The following is a 23,715-nucleotide window of genomic DNA, read 5'->3' on the forward strand; positions in this document are numbered from 1 at the left end:
ATTGAGTGGAAGGAAAAGCTGATTGTTTTTTCAAAGAGGATGTAATGAGACAACACCGCTATATCCATTGAAAACAGAATGGATGCATACACTGTATTTATCATTGATTTATGCAGACATGTTAATAGTTGATGAGTAACATGTGATATGGTACACAGATAAAATGCATACCTTATTGATAATTGGTGCCTCACTGGAACCATAGCTCATGTCAACTAAAAATAATCTCTTTAGGAACCAGACCTAACAATGATGTTAGGGAAAGCAATTCAGCTATATTTCCAACATTATCATTATGAAAATTGGGATTTAAAAAAATATTTATTTAGAGTATTTAAAACAAAAATATCTAAAATCTCAGTGCCATGTAGTGTTACCAAATTTTTAAATAAGAAAATAACTATCGAGTCCTTCAAAATTTTTAAATGCAAGGATGTTAAAAAGCTGCTCCACGATAACACAGATGAGCTGAAAATGATCCACTGATTCAAGATTAAAATAGTTTTTAGATATTTTTTATGCAATTGACCTTTCACATTGTGTAGGTACTTGAGCATTAATGACTCACTATTCAATCAATTTAATCACAGAGCCACACGAAACCTTCATGCAGATCACTTCCCTTTCATTTTTCTATGAAGTACAAAAAAGGAAAACCACATACAGTTGAAGTCGGAAATTTACATACACTTAGGTTGGAATCATTAAAACTCATTTTTCAACCACTCAACAACATTTTTTGTTAACAAACTATAGTTTTGGCAAGTCGGTTAGGACATATACTTTGTGCATGACACAAGTAAATCTTCCAACAATTGTTTACAGATTATTTCACTTATAATTCACTGTATTACAATTCCACTGAGTCAGAAGATTACATACACTAAATTGACTGTGCCTTATTAAACAGCTTGGAAAATTCCAGAAAATTATGTCTTGCTTTAGAAGCTTCTGATAGGCTAATTGACATCATTTGAGTCAATTGGAGGTGAACCTGTGGATGTATTTCAAGGCCTACCTTCAAACTCAGTGACTCTTTGCTTGACATCATGGGAAAATCAAAAGAAATCAGCCAAAACATTTTTTTGTAGACCACCACAAGTCTGGTTCATCCTTGGGAGCAATTTCCAAACGCCTGAAGTTGTGTTCATCTGTACAAAGAATAGTACACAAGTATAAACACCATGGGACCACGTAGCCATCATACCGCTCAGGAAGGAGACTCATTCTGTCTCCTAGAGATCAACGTACATTGGTGTGAAAAGTGCAAATCAATCCCAGAACAACAGCAAAGGACCCTGTGAAGATGCTGTAGGAAACAGGTACAAAAGTATCTATATCCACAGTAAAACGAGTCCTATATCGACATAACCTGCTCCAAAACCGCCATAAAAAAGCTAGACTACGTTTTGCCACTGCACATGGGGACAAAGATCGTACTTTTTGTCCTCTGGTCTGATGAAACAAAAATGGAACTGTTTGGCTATAATGACCATCGTTATGTTTGGACGAAAAAGGGGGAGGCTTGCAAGCCAAAGAACACAATCCCACCCCCCATGTTGTGGGGGTGCTTTGCTGCAGGAGGGACTGCTGCACTTCACAAAATAGATCGTATCATGAGGCAGGAAAATTATGTGAATATATATATATATGTTTACCTTTATTTAACTAGGCAAGTCAGTCAAGAACAAAATCTTATTTTCAATGAAGGAACAGTGAGTTAACTGCCTGTTCAGGGGCAGAACGACAGATTTGTACCTTGGCAGCTCGGGGATTTGAACTTGCAACCTTCCGGCTACAAGTCCAACACTCTAACCACTGGGCTACCCTACCACCCCTATATTGAAGCAACATCAAGATATCAGTCAGAAAGTTAAAGCTTGGTCACAAATGGATCTTCCAAATGGACAACGACCCAAAGCATACTTCCAAAGTTGTGGCAAAATGGCTTAAGGACAACAAAGTCAAGGTATTGGAGTGGCCATCACATTCAATCTTATCAAAAATGTGTGGGCAGAACTGAAACAGGGTGAGCGAGCAAGGAGGCCTACAAACCTGACTCAGTTACACCAGCTCGGTCAGGAGGAATGGGCCAAAATGTACCCAACTTATTGTGGGAAGCTTGTGGAAGGCTACCCGAAACATTTGACCCAAGTTAAACAATTTAAATGCAATGCTACCAAATACTGTATGTAAACTTCTGACCCACTGGGAATGTGATGAAAGAAATCAAATCTGAAAGAAATCGTTCTCTCTACTATTATTCTGACAGTTCACATTCTGAAAATAAAGTGGTGATCCTAACTGACCTAAAACAGGAAATTTTTACTAGGACTAAATGTCAGGAATTGTGAAAAATTGAGTTTAAATGTCTTTGGCAAAGGTGTTTGTAAACTTCAGACTTCAACTGTACTCTATGCCACATTATAATCTCTGAGCAGTTTTAAAATACAAATATACACTGAGTGTACAAAACTTTAAGGACGGCTGCTCTTTCCATGACAGACTGACCAGGTGAATCAAGATGTAAGCTATGATCCCTTACTGATGTCACTTATTAAATCAACTTCAGTGTAGATAAAGGGAGGAGATACAGTAGGTTAAAAAATTAAGCCTTGAGACATGGATTGTGTCTGTGTGCCATTCAGAGGGAGAATAGGCAAGACAAAAGATTTCAGTGTCTTTGAACGTGGGATGGTAGTAGGTGCCAGGCGCACTGGTTGGTTTGTGTCAAGAACTGCAATGCTGCTGGGTTTTTCAGCCTCAACAGAAAAAAAGAATGGTCCACCACTCAAAGGACATCCAGTCAATTTGGCACAACTGTGGGAAGCATATGTGTAAAATATGTACACATCTTTGGAACTGCAGCAGCTGATCAATAACAGGAATATGTTATGGTCAAGGAAAGACTAGACCCTTTGGGTGAGTTTCTGACACACATCGCCTTAGCAGGTCTGCAAAGATTATAGGATTGTTACATGTTATAAACGACACTCAGCAAGTTTTGTGGTTCTCCATGTCATTAATTGTACAGCCTTATTTAAAGAAGTTGCTTGGAAACTGTTCACCTGCAATGTAACTGTTCTATTTGCCACATGTTGAAACAATACATTGGTTGAGGTGAGGCAAGGCTGTGAGGAAATGCCTTTGAAACAAGCAGAAAGTCAGGGTGCATCTCTCACTAGCCTGAGGCTTCCTCTCCTTGTCTCCTGTCCTCCTACAATTTCTACCATATTGCATTCACCACCCTGCCTTTTCAGATGAGCACAGATGAAGGCATGGAGATAAACAGAGGAAGTAACTTGGGTCTATGGAGATGGTTTCTCTGGGCCTTGGTAGACAGCCAATGATTGGCTGTATTTCCCATCTGTCTTGGCGTTGAATCTACAAATATTTCTCAATTGTTTAAACTAGCTTTTTTTCTTCATCTCCTTTTCTTTATCTGCACTCTTCTGAAATAATTTAACTAAATTGAATATAATTGTATTTTTTCATGTGTGGGGTCATTTTTGGATCAGTGTAGATGAAGGAGAGGACACCAGGAAAGGAAATCAGCATACACTATTTGAGACACAGCTGATGATTCATGAGTTACTACTCTTGGATGGTGCTTTTGAAGTTAATTGTAAGCCCTCCTCCTGCAGTCTCTTCTGAGCCACTCCATAGATGTCCTTGGTCATTGGCACCACCAGTCCCTTCATACGGATTTCTTCTGCAGATTGAAAGTCAGTTTTCACTTCACTTTTACAGACACGTTAAGGTTGTACATTCGTCTTTAGCAAAATGAGTGGTTACCTGATGGCTTTAGCAAAATGGCTGATTACCTCACGAAACCATACTTAACATCTCAGACATGACAAGTGCAATGAGGACTCAATTGTACCCTACTGACCATCCAGCACCATGCGAGCAACGATGGCAGCAGGGTTGCCCACGGTCTTGGCCATGGCAGAGTAGCCGTTGGGGTCTCTGTAGACCACCAGGCTGATGTGCTTGGTCTCAAGCTCGCCTGTGGCGTGGCGCCGGCCCGCGTCATTCCTCATGATGATCATGTCCCGCTCGCCTTTATCCACAGGAGAGGACACGGATGGACCGAGAAGGAGAGAGAGGGTTATACTATTTTTAAATCATCTTTACTGCTATTTTCTGTATAAAGAAAGTAAGAGAAGGAGGAATATAAAGATTATGGAGAAAGATATACATATTGGTGTTTGTGGAAGTAAAAAAAGTAGAGGGAGAACTTCTGCACATATTACCAAAGGAGGGCCTCTAAGTGCTTAGTCAGTGAAGCAGGGTGTCTGCATGTGGGACGACCTCCTTACTCAGCATCCCGAACCCGACCATACAAACAGTATTAATTAAAGACATTTACAGGGCTTAAAGCAAAACAAATCCCATGACTGAAACTTTAGTAGATAACCATAGACTTCCAGTCATAACGCTAGTTACCATTGGTTAGTGAAATTACAATTGCGTTCAAAAGTTTGGGATCAATTAGAAATGTCCTTGTTTTTAAAAAGAAAATCACATTTTTTTGTCCATTAAAATAACATAAAATTGATCAGAAATACAGTGTAGACATTGTTAATGTTGTAAATTATTATTGTAGCTGGAAACCGCAGATTTTTTATGGAATATCCTCATGGGTGTACAGAGGCCCATTATCAGCAAACATCACTCCTGTGTTACAATGGCACATTGTGTTAGCTAATCCAAGTTTATCATTTTAAAAGGCTAATTGATCGTTAGAAAACCCTTTTGCAATTATGTTAGCACAGCTGAAAACTGTTGTCCTGATTAAAGAAGCTATAAAACTGGCCTTCTTTAGACTAGTTTAGTATCTGGAGTATCAGCATTTGTGGGTTTGATTACAGGTTCAAAATGGCCAGAAACAAAGAACTTTCTTCTGAAACACGTCAGTCTAGTCTTGTTCTGAGAAGTGAAGGCTATTCCATGCGAAAAACTGCCAAGAAACTGAAGATCTCGTACAACGCTTTGTACTACTCCCTTCACAGAACCGCGCAAACTGGCTCTAACCAGACTAGAAAGAGGAGTGGGAGGCCCTGGTGCACAACTGAGCAAGAGGACAAGTACATTAGAGTGTCTAGTTTGTGAAATAGAAGCCTCACAAGCCTTCAACTGGCGGCTTCATTAAATAGTACCCGCAAAACACCAGTCTCAACGTCAACAGTGAAGAGGCGACTCCAGTTCATGCTTTTCCAGACAGTTCATCAGAGCTTGATGTATGTGCCACAACATCCATAAAGCTAATGTTAGCTAGTCAGCTAGCTAGCTAAATCGCGATTTTCGTAAATGAACTTTATGATAAAGAAATATGCATAATCGTTTGTCTACATTAACTAACATATTCCTGTCAACTGTACATGTTTTGCATGATTCGTTATGACGGTATAATCACTTACATTTGCTTTCATCCGCGTAGTTTTGTCAGCCATCTTTGCTGAAGAAAGTCTAACAGTCACTTACGCGTCACTAGCGCGTGCTGCAGCCTCCCCCAGGTTAAACGTCTCTAGGATGTTTGAGATATGATGCAACTGTTGACAAAAAAATATATTGTAGCGACCCGCACAGACAGCTGTGTGTTATGTGTTAGGCTAGGAGGTGGTTGTGTTGTACTGACCAGTACACGGTGTTCGCGGGGTCCAACCTGTCAATCAACCTGCTATCTGCCAATCACGGGAATGCCTGGAATGTTCTGATGCCGGGCATCCTGGTGGTTGGTGGAGTGGCGTGGAGGGGGGTTGGGCAGGGGGGTGGAGCATTGGAAGTTAAGACCAGGTTCAGCTTTTGTTCTCTCTCTCTTACGTCTGGGCTTCACAAGAAAAGGTCACGATTGGCTTGTGTCATCTATTTGGCGTGTGCTACGGCCCAAACAGTAGCCTGTGTAAAGTTGGTGTAATAAACCGTCAATTCGTAAACTCAAGCCTCTGTCTGGACAATTGTTCCTTTATGATCTAGTCGGGTCATTACATTGGTGTCAGAAGTAAAAACGTTGATACAAGTTAGCCAGCTAGCTAGCTGACTTATGTGGCTAGCTACCGTAGGTGAGAACGGAGATGGAAAATGCTTCGAGGGAATCCGAAAGTGAAGGTGGAGGTAGGGGACGATTATGGCCAAGGAACTGCATGTGAATGGACGTCGGGGGCTCTGTCTGAGGAGATCGCCAGGGCGTCGGAGCGCAGAGGCCGCTTGAGGGAGGACGTTAGAGCGATGGCGGCTGAAGCGGGCATGAGTGCTTCGTCGAATGTATTTCGCGCGGATTCTGGTGGGCGGACCGAAGTGGTGACGTCGACGCGGCGTGATGAGGAATCTGGGGCTCAGGATGTAAACAAACATGGCGGCGCCCAGTTCCCGGCTGCGTCCGTATCTGTTAAGACCCCGTATTCCGGTAAGGCGGATTGGGAAGCTTTTCATGCTCAGTTTGAACTGTTAGCTCATTTTAGGGGGTGGTCGGATGAAGAAAGGGCACTGCAGTTGGCTTTATGCCTCACGGATGAAGCTCTGGCCTGTTTGATATTGATTAGCCCCGAGGACAGGCATGATTATGGGGCTTTAGTGGGAGCACTGAGGAGGCGCTATGGACAGTGTGTACAGCCCGGGCTACTGCGCTCCGAACTGAGTAATAGACGCAGGCAGCCTGGAGAGCCTCTACGGGTGCTAGCTAATGACATTGAGAGCCTCTCTCGGCGGGCATATGCTCACATGCCCCCCTCCGTGCAGAGCGAGCTAGCACGGGACCAGTTCATACAGGCGCTCTCTCCTACGGAGCTGCGCATACAGACCCAGCTGGCTCATCCTGAGTCATTGCAGACAGCCTTGGAGATGGCTTTGGAGAGGGAGCTGGTGTGGGCTGGGGCTTCAGCTGGGGCTTTGGTGGGGGTGCAGGGAGACACACCCTCTGTGCGAGCTGGGGGGCAGAGCAGCCCGGAGCCGGAAAAGCCTGCTTGGGTGGCCGAAATGACAAAACTCATTCGTGCTGTGTCGCTACAGGCGGAACGAAACACACGCCCTGGTCACCGGGTCTGCTGGGGTTGTGGCCAGCCAGGCCATCTGCGCCGAGTTTGCCCCATGTCCCCCAGAGCTCAGGGAAACGGCTCGGGGTCCGCATAGACCGGGTAGTGCGGACCCCTAGCTTTCTATCCCAACCACCATCATCTTCTGGAGGAGCCCACCGGCACAGACGGGAAGCAAGGCTCCACTTCCCCCAGAAGCAGACGAGGGCAAGCGGATGGAGCCTGTTGTTGTGGTGGGCCGGACCTGTGTTGGGGACTTTTGTCATGTCCCTGTCACTGTGGAGGGGGTGCCCTGCTCCGCCCTGGTGGACACTGGTTCCACAGTAACCCTGGTGAGGCCAGATATTGTGCCAGGTTGGACTCAGTGTGAGCCTACAACTGTGCAGCTCCGCACAGTCACAGGTGAGCTGGCACCCATGAAAGGGAAGGGAATAATGACTCTGACAGTAGGGGGCAGGACTGTGCGTCATCCTGTGTGGGTGGCGGCTGTGCAGGACCCTTGTATCCTGGGGTTGGACTTTCTTAGGAGCACAGGCTGCCAGTTAGACCTAAATAGGGGCACACTGAGCTTCCAGGGAGGGACGGAAGTCACCATGGCCCCCCTAATGTCACATTCACTCAACCCAACAAACCCTTTACTCCAACAGTTAAAGCAGCAGAGACTCATGGCTGCGCCCCTCCCCCACAGCTGTGTGTGACTTTTCCCCAGTCCCCCTGTCACCTACAGCGGTGTGTTACATTCCCCCAGCTACCTCCATGACACAGCCCTCTGTGAGCCTGGGTCGCATCCCCCCAGCCCAGCTACCCCAGATGGGAGAGGAGAGGACACTGTCTGCAGTGAGGGAGATATGGGGGAGGAACTGTGTTGGTCTTGACCCTGAGCAGCAGGAACGGTTGTGGCAGTTGCTGTTTGAATTCAGAGACAGCTTTGCGTTGAGTGAGGAAGAGGTGGGTCAGACTCATCTGGTGCAGCATGAGATCGACACAGGTGATGCTCGACCCATCAAGATGCGTCCCCGCCGTATCCCGCTGGCACGCCAGGAGGCGGCAGACAAGGCTGTGTTGGAGATGCAGCGGGCAGACTTCATTGAGCCCTCAGACAGCCCCTGGGCGGCGCCAGTCGTCATGGTTCCGAAGAAGGGGGGCAAGCTGAGGTTCTGTGCGGACTACAGGCGGCTGAATGAGGTAACCAGGAAGGACTCATACCCCATACCACGTATCGATGAGTCGCTGGACCTGGTTAGGGGTCCTCCTGGTTCTCCTCACTAGACCTCCGCAGTGGCTACTGGCAGGTGCCCCTCTCCCCAGAGGCCAGAGCCAAAACTGCGTTCTCCACTAACAGAGGACACTGGCAGTTCAAGGTCCTGTGCTTTGGCCTGTGCAATGCTCCAGCTACTTTTGAGCGTTTGATGGACAGGGTGCTGGATGGCATCCCCCGACAGCAGTGTCTGGTATACCTCGATGACATCCTGGCCCATGGCAGCTCCTTCCAGTCAGCCCTGGGGGCGCTACGGTGGCTGAGGGTGGCTGCCGCAGGTCTGAAGCTCCACCCCGAGAAGTGCCACTTCATGAGGAGAGAGGTGTCCTTCTTGGGCCACCGAGTGGGGAAGGAGGGGATCAGCACCATGGAGGACAAGGTAGGGGCTGTCAGAGACTGGCCCACCCCCACCGACCAGCGTCAGCTGAAGAGCTTCCTGGGCCTGGCCTCGTACTACAGGAGGTTTGTACGGGGCTTCTCAAGCGTTGCTGCTCCACTGAACCGCCTGCTGCCGAAGGACAAGGCTTTCACTTGGACAGTGGAGTGTGAGGAGGCGTTCAACACCCTCAAACGTGCACTGATCGGGGCCCCGTGCTCGCCCCCTGACCTCACCTTGCCCTTTATCCTGGACACAGACGCGAGCAATGTGGGCATGGGTGGGGTGCTGGCCCAGGTGGGGCCAGAGGGGGAGAGAGTGGTGGCGTACTTCAGCAAAACATTTGACAAACATGAGCGCCGCTACTGTGTCACCCGGCGGGAGCTCTTGGCTGTTGTGGCTTCCGTCAAACACTTCAAGTACTACCTGGGTGGTCTGCCCTTTACTGTAAGGACTGACCACTCTGCTCTCCAGTGGCTCATGTCTTTCAGAGAGCCAGAGGGGCAGGTGGCACGCTGGTTGGAGGAGCTTCAGCCGTATGACTTCACGGTGGTGCACAGGGCAGGGGCACGCCACTCCAACGCCGACGCCATGTCCCGTCGGCCCTGTACTGCAGACGGCTGCCGCCACTGTGAACGGAGAGAGGGACGGGAGAGAGAGCTGCGGGCAGAGGAGGGTGTCTGTGCCACAGTGTGTCGGGCGAGCGGGCCTGTCTGCTGTGAGCTGCAGACTGTCGACGTGGCTGAATGGTGGCAGCAGCAGGGACGGGACACAGACCTACAGCCAGTGCTACAGTGGGTAGAGGCGCAGGTGAGGCCACCATGGGAAGAGGTGACAGCGCTCTCACTCGCGACCAAAGGGTTGTGGTCGAAGTTTGAGAGACTGCGGCTGGCTGATGGCGTGCTACAGCGGGCATGGAAGGAGTCAGCTACGGGAGAGGAGAGGTGGCAGGTGGTGGTCCCAAAAGCATTGCGGGAGGCTGTGCTCCAGAGTACTCATGGGGGGGTGGGGACTGGACACTTTGGGGTCACAAAAACACTGCGCCGTCTCCGTCAGGGCTTCTACTGGGGGCAGCACAAGAGGGATGTGGAGGACTTTTGTCGCCGCTGTGACAACTGCACAGCGAGAAAGGGCCCCCCAGGCCGCTCTCATGCTCAGCTACAACAGTTCCCAGTGGGGGCTCCCATGGAGAGGGTGGGAGTGGATGTAGTTGGGCCGTTCCCCACCACAGACAGTGGAAACCGCTGGGTGCTCACGGCCATGGACTATTTCACAAAATGGCCCGAGGCCTATGCTCTGCCTGACCAGGAGGCAGAGACCATCGTCGACGCCCGGACAGCGGGGATGTTCAGCAGGTTTGGAGCTGCAGAGTCCATCCACAGCGACCAAGGCAGAAACTTTGAGTCCCGTGTGTTCGCCACCATGTGTGAGAGGCTGGGTATGCACAAGACCTGCACTACTCCTCTCCATCCTCAAAGTGATGGCCTTGTGGAGCGCTTCAACAAAACGCTTGGACAGCAGCTGGCCATCGTCTCTTCCAAACACCAGCGTGACTGGGACAAGCACCTGCCTATGGTCCTCATGGCATGCCGCTCCGCTGTCCAAGACTCCACTTCCTGCACGCCTGCCCTCCTCATGCTGGGGAGAGAGATCCGCACCCCTGCGGAGATGGCGTTTGGTCGGCCCCTGGATAGCCCTCATGTTCCTCCGGGGCCGGAGTATGCCCGGAGACTCCAGGACCGCCTGGAGACAGCCCACACCTTCGCCAGAGAGCAGCTGGTGAATGCAGGTGTGAGGCAGAAAAGGAACTATGACGTGCACACCCGGGGAAGGCACTTTGTGGCTGGGGAGCTGGTCTGGGTCTACAGCCCCTAAGGAAAAAAGGCAGATGCCCCAAGTTGGACAGTCACTGGGTGGGACCCTGCAGTGTCCTGGAGAGGGTAGGGGAGGTTGTGTACCGGGTGCAGCTTCCTCCCAGGGGAGAAAAGGTGGCACTGCACCGGGACAGGTTAGCCCCATACAGAGGGGCCTCTTCTCCTCAAACCCCAGGAACCCCCACAATTCCCCTCTCTGGCAATGACATTCTCCAGGCACCCACCCTCAGGTGCCGCAGACAAGGCTCCAGACAGCCCACTCCCCCTGTCTCCCCCCCCCTGTGTCACCGCGTGGTTCCCCAGAGCCACGGACTGTATTACCCGTTCCCGCTTCCTTGTCACCCATACCCCTGCCTTCATCCCCTGGGTCCCAGAGGGGCACTCTGCGACCATCACGACCACGCAGGCAAAGGAGACCTCCGGGTCGCTTCAGAGACTTTGTTTGTTCCCTCGGGGACGAGGGACTTTGTGGTGGGGGGGCTGTGTAGCGACCCGCACAGACAGCTGTGTGTTATGTGTTAGGCTAGGAGGTGGTTGTGTTGTACTGACCAGTACACGGTGTTCGCGGGTTCCTTTATGATCTAGTCGGGTCATTACAATATATATTGATTTATTTAGGTGGGGCGCACACCGGTTTGGAACCACTGGCATAGAGATGTAAAGAGATCGCAACATTCTATCTGTCTCATTGGCGCTGATCATGCACTCACAGATGCCATAATGGGACAGATGTTCTCCTTCGCAGTGACTGAGAACTTTAACCTCTGCATTTAGCAAAGATATGAGTACAACATTTTGAACGGTATCTGGTCAGGACTTGAGCCTCTCACCACTCCATCTTGAAGTCGTCTTGGCCGATGATTTCGTAGACCGCTCCCTCAAATGCACCGTTAGAGATAGACAGGGACAAGCCCATCTGTATACTCAGCAGCTCTTTCTGTTGCACAGGGATTTGTTGTTGTTTTTGTTCCGTCTTGTCAGTCAAATCTCCATTGTAGCTCTAGTGTATAAGTGATTCAGCGTTTGCTAGGTGTATCCTGGTACTTTAATAACCATTTATGAAAAGCACATTCTAAATTAAGTTCTAAGTCAATTATAGGACAAGTATTGCTTTTTAAAACCAAATCTAAATTCTTTATGTAAATTAACTGAATCCCCAACGTTATATTCCATTTTGTTGGGATTCTTCTCCGTGTGCGAGCATGAACAGACTTTAATCGCCACAATGGGAATGAGAAAGCACGGAGAAGTAACGCTCCAGTCCAACAAAATGGAATATACCGTTGAGGATAAAGTTTGGAATGACAATTTATTGTGTACAACATCTAAAGACCTTCATCACTATACTGAGAGCATTGCTGTTTTTCAAAGGACGTATTTGGGCGTTATTGGAGCCTTTGTTAATGTTTTATCTGTGCCCCTGCAACTGCAGAACGAGCCTGAGGAAGTATTTCGCTGGTGGGGTAAGCTTCTCAAAACCAAGTGAAATTGCAAATATATTTTTTTAAAGGTATAAAAATAGAGATTTGGTTCCAAAAAAGTTAACTTGTCTTTTAAAGCTGTTATAAGTATCATTATATTTACCCAGGAGACAGGAGCTCTAGCTCTAGCAGGGGTCAGTGTTGATCAGACCCAGCTACACAAAGCAACTCATGGACTTGGAGAAACCCTGTTGGACAGAAATACAACATTTATCCAAAGCGACACAGAACTATCGAGATTGACAGTAACGCCATACTCACCACCCTGGTGTTGGACGTACCTTGAAGCGGAGTGGTCCTCTGATGAGTGTGTGGGCCGGCTCGATGCCGTATTGCTCTCGTGGTTGGGGAAACCCTCCAGGTGGAAGCCAGACATGAAGTCCATGGGAGACGTAGACTCCATCAGAGTTTCCTTCCGCTAGGATGCTCACCAACTGGGGGACATAGAGGAGGATGAAGTTACTCCGAGACACTGATCCTGGATCAGTTTCTCAATTCTGGCCCTAATGGTTAAGTTTAGGATTTGGGGAGGATCTGCTCATCCTAGATGGCTACTGTGCCTTGTTGTCCTTGAGGAAGATGGCAGGGCTGATGGTATTGAGGAGGACTCCATAAAGGACTCCAGCTGAATTTGTCATGCAGAGGATTGTCTGAGCACTCTAGTATAGGGAGTCCACCACAGAATGAGCTGTATGACTCAATCTAAACACAAACACACACACACACACGTAAATGGATTTAAAAAAACACAATTTGCACGTACACATCCATCAAATGTTTTGTGCATGGACTAGTCAAATGCGTGGTCAACATGCTGGCCCATTTGTCCATTTTCCTGTGTGATAGTACGGTCCGTTCATCTTCACGTCGAGATGGGGGGGAATGAACAAATCAAAGACGCATGGTGTTTCAATCTGTTGGGCCCGCAATCAATATGGCTGCCAATGAAACTGACAAGATGCCACTCATCCCTTCGACATACGCTCAATCAATCATTATGTGCACAGCACATACACAGACACACACATGCACACAATCCCGTATGTGTACAGATTCCACACTCACCAAAACACTTTCTTTCAAAAGCACAAATCACTTATACTAGATTCTTTCACAATCTCCCTCACGTTTCACTCACAGTGCAGCCGTCCGCCTTGGCTTGGTCGATGCACTCCATAGCCAGCATGTGGTCGATGCCAGGGTCCAGGCCCATTCACTATGGTGATGCCAGCTTCCTCAGCACTGAAAGGAAACACACAGACAAACACACTCAGCAACACCAGCCCCACGTAGAGACAATATATTCACTTGACTAGTAGCTTATCCTGCCTAATGCCATCTCAAGCAATTAGATCATGTGTCTTGGTGCCTGCCTGTAGCTTACATCTAGTCAATTGTGTATCAAATAGCCCATGATTAGCATTAAAAGGTCCAATGCAGCCATATTTATCTCAATATCAAATCATTTCGGGGTAAAAATGATTGGGTTATAATCAAGTACCTTACTTTGATTGTTTAAAATATATATATATGTCAAAAAGAAACAACAATAGCTTAGCAAAGAGCAATTTCTCAAGCAAGAATTTTGCTAGGAGTGTCTGGGAGTGGTCTGAGTGAGGGGCCTAATTGGATGAGCCTAATGGGAGGGATATGTAACCTGAAAACTCAGGTTGTTATTGGCAGAGAGGTTTGAAACCCCCTTTGTTATTAACTTGTACTGCCCGGTGACATCACCAGGCAAGCCAAAACTTCATCCCAGCTAAACAGGCTTAAATTTCAGGCGTTCTTTTCAAACAGCTCCTACACTAAAAGGGCATTATCATAATTTTCACAGTATTATACACCTCATCGTGTGGAAATATGTACAAAACACACTGAGCATGCAAAACATTGGCACCTGCTCTTTCCATGACACACTGACCAGGTAAATTGAGGTGAAAGCCATGATCCCTTATTGATGTCACTTGTTAAATCCACTTCAATCAGTGTAGATGACAGGGAGGAGACGTGTTAAAGAGCGATTTTTAAGCTTTGAGAGAATTGAGACGGATTGTGTATGCCATTCAGAGGGTGAATGGGCAAGACAAAAGATTGAAGTGCCTTTGGACAGGGTATGGTAGTCCAGGGTGCAACTCAATATTAGGAAGTTGTTCCTAATGTTTGGTATACTCAATGTACAATACACGGGGAAATCTTTTTTTTTTTAGTTCACTGGACCCTTAAGACAAGATAAAGCACATTCTCCATTAAATCTCCACTTCTACAGAGATGTTTTCTCCTAACCCTACCCCTCTCACTCCTACTTTAAAAACCAGAAGTATCTTCTCTCCATGCACTTCTCTCCCACCTCTGTTGATGGTCCTTCATGGCTTGACTCAGGTAGCTGACAGTCACCAAGTTCACCTTCTTGTTGATGCAGTGCTTGGCGATCACTGGGTGATACCCATACGGCAGCATACTGAAACATAAATGGTACTCTGACAATGACACATTTTCACCTCTCGTTCACCTCGTGTGTGTGTGTGTGTGTGTGTGTGTGTGTGTGTGTGTGTGTGTGTGTGTGTGTGTGTGTGTGTGTGTGTGTGTGTGTGTGTGTGTGTGTGTGTGTGTGTGTGTGTGTGTGTGTGTGTGTGTGTGTGTGTGTGTGTGTGTGTGTGTGTGTGTGTGTGTGTGTGTGTGTGTGTGTGTGTGTGTGTGAACCTTTATTTTGACAGGGAAGACATATTGAGACCTTGGTCTTTTTTCCAAATGCGCCCTGTATATTGTATAATCCAATATAAAATACACATTAAACACACACACACACAGGTTGTTAGGAATGTTATTTACATAAGTGTTCACACCCTTTACTTTAAGACTCAAAATTGAGCTCAGGTACATCCTGTTTCCATTGATCATCCTTGAGATGTTTCTACAACTTGATTAGAGTTCACCTGTGGTAAATTCAATTGATTGGACATGATTTGGAAAGGCACACACCTGTCTATATAAAGATCCCGCAGTTGACAGTGCATGTCAGAGCAAAAATCAAGCCATGAGGTTGAAGGAATTGTCCGTAGAGCTCCGAGACAGGACTGTGTCGAGGCACAGATCTGGGGAAGGGTAGCAAAACATTTTTGCAGCATTGAAGGTCCCCAAAAACACAGTGGCCTTCATCATTCTTAAATGGAATAAGTTTGGAACCACCAAGACTCTTCATAGAGCTGGCCATTCGGGCAAACTGAGCAATCAAAGGAGAAGGGCCTTGTTCAGGGAGGTGACCAAGAACCCGATGGTCACCCAGAGAACGCTAGAGAACCTTTCAGAAGGACAACCCTCTTTGCTGCACTCCACCAGTCAGGCCTTTATGGTAGACTGGCCAGACGGAAGACACTACTCTGTAAAAGGTACATGACAGCCTGCTTGGAGTTTGCCAAAAGGCACCTAATGATGCTCAGACCATGAGAAACACGATTCTTGAGTCTGATGAAACAAGACTGAACTCTTTAGCCTGGATGCCAAGCGTCACACCTGGAGAAAACCTGGCACCATCCCTACTTTGAAGCATGGTGGTGGTAGCATCATGCTGTGGGAGGTTTTTCAGCTGCAGGGACTGGGAGACAGGATTGAGGGAAAGATAAACGGAGAAAAGCACCGAGAGATGAAAACCTGCTCCAGAGCACTTAGGTTAACACAGGAGTGGACAAGTCTCTGAATGTCCTTGAGTGGCCCAGCCAGAGGCTGGACTTGAACCCGATCGAACATCACTGGAGAGACCTGAAAATAGCTGTGCAGCGACGCTCCCCATCCAACCTGACAGAGCTTAAGAGGATCTGCAGAGAAGAATAGGAGAAACACACCAAGTACAGGTGAGCCAAGCTTGTAGCATCATACCCAAGAAGACGAGGCTGTTATCCCTACCAAAGGTGCTTTAACAAAGTACTGAGTAAAGGGTCTGAAAACGTATGTAAATGTGATATTTTTTTAAATATTTTTTTTTATGAATTAGCTGTGATGTTTTGTCATTGGTTATCATGTCTTGTCTCTGTGCTTCCCTTCTATTCATTTCCCTCTGCTGGTCTTATTAGGTTCTTTCCCTCTTTCTATCCCTCTCTCCCCCTCCCTCTCTCGCTCTCTCTCTCTATCGTTCCGTTCCTGCTCCCAGCTGTTCCTCATTCTCCTAACTACCTCATTTACTCTTTTCACACCTGTCCCCTATTTTGCCCTCTGATTAGAGCCCCTATTTCTCCCTCTGTTTTCCGCTTCTGTCCTTGTCGGATCCTTGTATGATGTTCGCTGTTCTGTGTCCTTGTTACGCCCTGTCGTGTTTTACCTTCTTCAGATGCTGTGTGTGAGCAGGTGTCAGTGTCAGCTACGGACGGTGCCTTCCCGAAACAACCTGCAGTCTGTGATCGAGTCTCCAGTCATCCCTCTCTACTGACGAGTGGATTTCAGTTTTCCTGTTTTGTTTTCACCTAGATATATCCAGGATTATCTCTTTTGTCTAAAACTGGAATAAAGACTCTGCTTCCGTTAAGTCGCTTTTGGGTCCTCATTCACCAGCATAACATTAGCAAGAATTTTTTTTTAAAATCTGTTTTTGCTTTGTCATTATGGGGTAATGTGTGTAGTAGATGAGGTATGAAGAACAATTTAATCTATTTTAGAACAAGGCTTTAATTAACGTAACAAAGTGTGGAAAAAGTCAAGGAGTTTGAATACTTTCCTGAGGCCCTGTATATTATATGCCTTCAGAAAGTATTCACACCCTTTGACCTATTCCACATTTTGTTTAGCCCTCCTTCATTTAACATGTATTAAATTGAGATTGTGTCCTTGGCCTACAGACAATGCCCCATAATGTCAGAGGAATTATGTTTTAAAATTAATAAAAAATGAAACCCTGCACATACAATTATCTGTAAGGTCCCTCAGCCGAGCAGTGAATTTCAAACACAGATTCAACCACAACGACCAGGGAGGTTTTCCAATGCTTCGCAATGAAGGGAACCCATTGGTAGATTAGAAAAATAAAAAAGCAGACATATAATATCCCTTTGAGCACGGTGAAGTTATTTATTACACTTTGGATGGTGTATCAATATACCCAGTCTCTACAAAGATACTATCATGTTTCAGGTAAGACCCAGATGCAGACAACGTCGAAATAACAACAGTTTATTAATCAAACAGGGGCAGGCAAAAGGCTGGAGACAAAGGGCTGTGAGACATGGGTTTAACTCTGGACACATGGAAGGTAGGATGTCTCCGTGGCATTGAGGCGATGGTAGAAGAAGGAGCAGGGATGTAGCTTGAGGTCCAGGGCAGAATGCTGGGACAGGACAGCCCCCACTCTGACATGCGAAGCATCGGCCTCCACCACGAACTGACAGAACGGGTCAGGATGAACCAAGATTGGAACTGTGGTGAAGAAATGTTTGAGGTCCCGGAAGGCAAGGTCAGCAGCATGGGACTACGTGAACGGAACCTTGGGCGAGGTGAGTGCTGACAGGGGAGAAACCAGGGTGCTGTAACCCCGGAAAAAAGTGGCGATAGAAGTTGGCGAACCCCAGAAAACATTGCAGCTGCACCCTGGAAGTAGGCTGGAGCCAATCCACCACCACTCTCACCTTCCCGGGATCCATTTGTACACTCCCTGCAGTGATGATGTAACCCAGAAAAGGGAGGGTGGAGCGATGTAACTCTGGTAAAATCTGTGCCGGCTCCACGCACCAGGTCTCCAGTACACCTGCACAGCCCTGTACGTCCTGTGCCAGCTCCTCGCACTTGCCCTGAAGTGTGTGTCACCTGTCAGGTACCATGTGTGCCAGCTCTACGCACCAGGTCTCCAGTGCGCCTCCACAGCCCACCACGTCCTGTGCCAGCTCCCCGCACTCACCGTGCGAAGTGTGTCATCGTTCCGGTACAATTTGTGCCGGCTCTACTCACCAGGTCTCCAGTGTGCCTCCACAGCCCAGTATGTCCTGTGCCAGCTCCCCGCACTGACCGTGTGAAGTGTGTCATCGTTCCGGTACAATTTGTGCCGGCTATATGCACCAGGTCTCCATTGCGCCTCCACAGCCCAGCACGTCCTGTGCCAGCTCCCCGCACTCACCGTGCAAAGTGTGTCATCTGTCCGGAAACAATTTGTGCCGGCTCTACGCACCAGACCTCCAGTACGCCTCCACAGCCGAGTACGTCCTGTGCCAGCTCCACACACCATGCCTCCAGCGACTGTCTGCAGTCCAGAGCCTCCAGCGACGGTCTGCAGTTCAGGCCCAGTGTCCAGCCCAGCTCCATGGCCGGAGACTTCCTCTGCGCCGATGACCAGTCCAGGCACGGTGTTCAGCCCGGGTCCAAGGCTGGATCCGCGGGATGAGCGGTTCTTCGTCCCGCACCAGAGCCACCACCGATGCTAGATGCCCACCCTGACCCTCCTCTATAGAGTCAGGTTTTGCAGCCAGAGTCCGCACCTTGGGGGGGTACTGTCACACCATTGCCATAGAGAGCCTTTTTATTCTCTATTTTGGATAGGTCGGGGTGTGACTAGGGTGGGTAATCTAGGTTGTTTATTTCTATGTTGGCCGGGTATGGTTCCCAATCAGAGGCAGCTGTTTATCGTTGTCTCTGATTGGGGATTATATTTAGGCAGCCATTTCCCCACTGGTTTTTGTGGGATCTTGTTTATGTGTAGTTGCCTGTGAGCACTTCATTGACATCACATTTAATTTGTTCTTTATTCTTTTGTGCGTTACACTTCAATAAATATGTGGAACCCATATCAATCTGCGCTTTGGTCCGAATGTTCTTACGACAATCCTAGAAAACCTGGTTCAGTCTGCTTTGCAACAGACACTGGGAGACAAATTCACAGCAGGACAATAATCTAAAAGAAAACGCCAATTATACACTGGAGTTGCTTACAAAGATGACATTGAATGTTCCTGAGTGGCCTAGTTACAGCTTTTGTGTTCATGTTTTTGTAATTGTTTATAAAACAAAAAAACACAAACGAACAGAAATACACATCCCCCACCTAATCCCACCCACAGGATCTAGTGATGCACCGATATGACATTTTTGGCCAATAACGATATCCAATATTTTCCTTGTCAAACAAAATTTACGATGCCGATACCGATAACCGATATTTAAAATGTTTGCAGCCTTTTAAGCATTCTAGTACAGTTAAATAGTTAACACACACACATGGACTCCGCGGTCTAAGGAACTGCATCTCAGTGCAAGAGGCATCACTACAGTCCCTGGTTCTAATCCAGGCTGTATCACATCCGGCCATGATTGGGAGTCCTATAGGGCTGCGCACAATTAGCCCAGCGTTGTCCGGGTTTGGCCGGGGTAGGCCGTCATTGTCAATAACTTTCTTGCCTAGTTAAATAAAGGTTACACACACACACACACACCAAAAAGTTATTTTGTTGGCATTTACGTATGTCCCCATTACCAGCACTTACTTGCTGTGCTGTTTCGTTGTTCATTTGTTCAGTTGTTTAATTCTCAACCATAATTTCATCATACATGTCAAGCAGTGAAGTTTCAGCTCTGTCTGTCTGTGGCCATTCTTCCTCGGTGCGCACTGTCACAGTGTCCGTTTCTATCTTGTCCAGCTGTGTATGTAACATTTCACGTAAACCCTGTTTCTTGTCTGCATCGAAGTAGCGGTCCTTGTACATAGCATCGAGCATGGTGGCGACACAGTAAAGAGAGAATGCCAACGAATCGCTTGTTCACAGCCAGTGATGGCAGTTTTGTTGAGCAGGCATTTCAATGCCATGACAGAGGGTATCACGTCTGCTGCAGGCGCAGTTGATGAGCTTATTTCTCCTGTCAGTTGTTTGAATGGAGCTAGCTAGTGGGTTCATGTTACCAAGTTTCAAACATGTTCTCAAATGCCACTGAAATGGAAGCAGCGGTATGACAACCAGCACATTCATGAGCATGTCATGTTTTGTCTTATATTGTCTTGTCATTTTGCTTTTCCTTCTGTTCGTTTTCCCCCTGCTGGTCTTTTTAGGTTCGTTCCCCTTTTTCTCTCTCCCTCCCTCTCTCTCTTCTCTCTGTCGTTCCGTTCCTGCTCCCAGCTGTTCCTATTCCCCTAATCAATCATTTAGTCTTCCCACACCTGTTCCCTATCTTTTCCCCTGATTAGAGTCCCTATTTCTCCCCTTGTTTTCCGTTTCTGCCCTGTCGGATCCTTGTATATTGTTCACCGTGCTGTGTCTTTGTATCGCCCTGTCGTGTCGTGTTTCCCTCAGATGCTGCGTGGTGAGCAGGTGTCTGAGTCTGCTACGGTCAAGTGCCTTCCCGAGGCAACCTGCAGTTTATTATCGAGTCTCCAGTCAGTTCTCGTGATTACGAGTGATATTGTTTTTATGCTTTATTTACCACTCCGATTTGTCTAGGAGTATTGCTTTTTCCTTAAACTGGATTAAAGACTCTGTTTTCGCCAAGTCGTTTTTGGGTCCTCATTCACCTGCATAACAGAAGGATCCGACCAAAGAATGGACCCAGCGTCTACAGACGCTCGTAACACTGCCGTCGAGATCCAAGGAGCCATGCTCGGCAGACACGAGCAGGAATTGTCTGCTGCTCGTCATGCCATGGAGAACCTGGCCGCTCAGGTTTCCGACCTCTCTGGACAGTTCCAGAGTCTTCGTCTCGTGCCACCTGTTACTTCCTGGTCTGCCGAGCCTCCGGAACCTAGGGTTAATAACCCACCTTGCTACTCCGGGCAGCCCAAGGAGTGCCGCTCCTTTCTCACCCAGTGTGATATTGTGTTCTCTCTCCAACCCAACACATACTCTAGAGAGAGAGCTCGGGTTGCTTACGTCATTTCACTCCTTACTGGCCGGGCTCGAGAGTGGGGCACAGCTATCTGGGAGGCAAGGGCTGATTGTTCAAACAATTACCAGAACTTTAAAGAGGAGATGATTCGGGTTTTTGACCGATCAGTTTTTGGTAGGGAGGCTTCTAGGGCCCTGGCTTCCCTATGCCAAGGTGATCGATCCATAACGGACTACTCTATAGAGTTTCGCACTCTTGCTGCCTCTAGTGACTGGAACGAGCCGGCGCTGCTCGCTCGTTTTCTGGAGGGACTCCACGCAGTGGTCAAAGATGAGATTCTCTCCCGGGAGGTTCCTTCCAGTGTGGACTCTTTGATTGCTCTCGCCATCCGCATAGAACGACGGGTAGATCTTCGTCACCAAGCTCGTGGAAGAGAGCTCGCGTCAACGGTGTTTCCCTGCTCCGCATCGCAACCATCTCCCTCCTCTGGCTCAGAGACTGAGCCCATGCAGCTGGGAGGTATTCGCATCTCGACTAAGGAGAGGGAACGGAGGATCACCAACCGCCTGTGCCTCTATTGCGGATTTGATGGACATTTTGTCAATTCATGTCCAGTAAAAGCCAGAGCTCATCAGTAAGCGGAGGGCTACTGGTGAGCGCTACTACTCAGGTCTCTCCATCTAGATCCTGTACTACTATGTCGGTCCATCTACGCTGGACCGGTTCGGGTGCTACATGCAGTGCCTTGATAGACTCTGGGGCTGAGGGTTGTTTCATGGACGAAGCATGGGCTCGGAAACATGACATTCCTTTCAGACAGTTAGAGAAGCCTACGCCCATGTTTGCCTTAGATGGTAGTCATCTTCCCAGTATCAGATTTGAGACACTACCTTTAACCCTCACAGTATCTGGTAACCACAGTGAGACTATTTCTTTTTTGATTTTTCGTTCACCTTTTACACCTGTTGTTTTGGGTCATCCCTGGCTAGTATGTCATAATCCTTCTATTAATTGGTCTAGTAATTCTATCCTATCCTGGAACGTTTCTTGTCATGTGAAGTGTTTAATGTCTGCCATCCCTCCCATTTCTTCTGTCCCCACTTCTCAGGAGGAACCTGCCGATTTGACAGGAGTGCCGGAGGAATATCATGATCTGCGCACGGTCTTCAGTCGGTCCCGAGCCAACTCTCTTCCTCCTCACCGGTCGTATGATTGTAGTATTGATCTCCTTCCGGGGACCACTCCTCCTCGGGGTAGACTATACTCTCTGTCGGCTCCCGAACGTAAGGCTCTCGAGGACTATTTGTCTGTGTCTCTTGACGCCGGTACCATAGTGCCTTCTTCCTCTCCGGCCGGGGCGGGGTTCTTTTTGTTAAGAAAAGGACGGTACTCTGCGCCCCTGCGTGGATTATCGAGGGCTGAATGACATAACGGTTAAGAATCGTTATCCGCTTCCCCTTATGTCATCAGCCTTCGAGATTCTGCAGGGAGCCAGGTGCTTTACTAAGTTGGACCTTCGTAACGCTTACCATCTCGTGCGCATCAGAGAGGGGGACGAGTGGAAAACGGCGTTTAACACTCCGTTAGGGCATTTTGAGTACCGGGTTCTGCCGTTTGGTCTCGCCAATGCGCCAGCTGTTTTTCAGGCATTAGTTAATGATGTTCTGAGAGACATGCTGAACATCTTTGTTTTTGTCTACCTTGACGATATCCTGATTTTTTCACCGTCACTCGAGATTCATGTTCAGCACGTTCGACGTGTTCTCCAGCGCCTTTTAGAGAATTGTCTCTACGTGAAGGCTGAGAAGTGCTCTTTTCATGTCTCCTCCGTTACTTTTCTCGGTTCCGTTATTTCCGCTGAAGGCATTCAGATGGATTCCGCTAAGGTCCAAGCTGTCAGTGAGTGGCCCGTTCCAAGGTCACGTGGAGTTGCAGCGCTTTCTAGGTTTCGCTAATTTCTATCGGCGTTTCATTCGTAATTTCGGTCAAGTTGCTGCCCCTCTCACAGCTCTTACTTCTGTCAAGACGTGTTTTAAGTGGTCCGGTTCCGCCCAGGGAGCTTTTGATCTTCTAAAAGAACGTTTTACGTCCGCTCCTATCCTCGTTACTCCTGACGTCACTAGACAATTCATTGTCGAGGTTGACGCTTCAGAGGTAGGCGTGGGAGCCATTCTATCCCAGCGCTTCCAGTCTGACGATAAGGTTCATCCTTGCGCTTATTTTTCTCATCGCCTGTCGCCATCTGAACGCAACTATGATGTGGGTAACCGCGAACTGCTCGCCATCCGCTTAGCCCTAGGCGAATGGCGACAGTGGTTGGAGGGGGACCGTTCCTTTTGTCGTTTGGACAGACCATAAGAACCTTGAGTACATCCGTTCTGCCAAACGACTTAATGCTCGTCAAGCTCGTTGGGCGTTTTTCGCTCGTTTCGAGTTTGTGATTTCTTACCGTCCGGGTAGCAAGAACACCAAGCCTGATGCCTTATCCCGTCTTTTTAGTTCTTCTGTGGCTTCTACTGATCCCGAGGGGATTCTTCCTTATGGGCGTGTTGTCGGGTTGACAGTCTGGGGAATTGAAAGACAGGTTAAGCAAGCACTCACGCACACTGCGTCGCCGCGCTCTTGTCCTAGTAACCTTCTTTTCGTTCCTGTTTCCACTCGTCTGGCTGTTCTTCAGTGGGCTCACTCTGCCAAGTTAGCTGGTCATCCCAGTGTTCGAGGCACTCTTGCTTCTATTCGCCAGCGCTTTTGGTGGCCGACTCAGGAGCGTGACACGCGCCGTTTCGTGGCTGCTTGTTCGGACTGCGCGCAGACTAAGTCAGGTAACTCTCCTCCTGCCGGTCGTCTCAGACCGCTCCCCATTCCTTCTCGACCATGGTCTCACATCGCCCTAGACTTCATTACCGGT

The 23,715-nt window shown here is 47.9% G+C and overlaps 1 pseudogene; it reads right to left on the reverse strand.

Annotated features, from left to right (window-relative positions):
• Positions 1–3,584: 3,584 nt before the first annotated feature.
• Positions 3,585–18,302, reverse strand: LOC124044261 (annotated as a pseudogene).
• Between the last annotated feature and the right edge of the window lie 5,413 nt (positions 18,303–23,715).

This window comes from Oncorhynchus gorbuscha, linkage group LG01 (assembly GCF_021184085.1).
Source record: "Oncorhynchus gorbuscha isolate QuinsamMale2020 ecotype Even-year linkage group LG01, OgorEven_v1.0, whole genome shotgun sequence".
Classification (NCBI taxonomy): domain Eukaryota; kingdom Metazoa; phylum Chordata; class Actinopteri; order Salmoniformes; family Salmonidae; genus Oncorhynchus; species Oncorhynchus gorbuscha.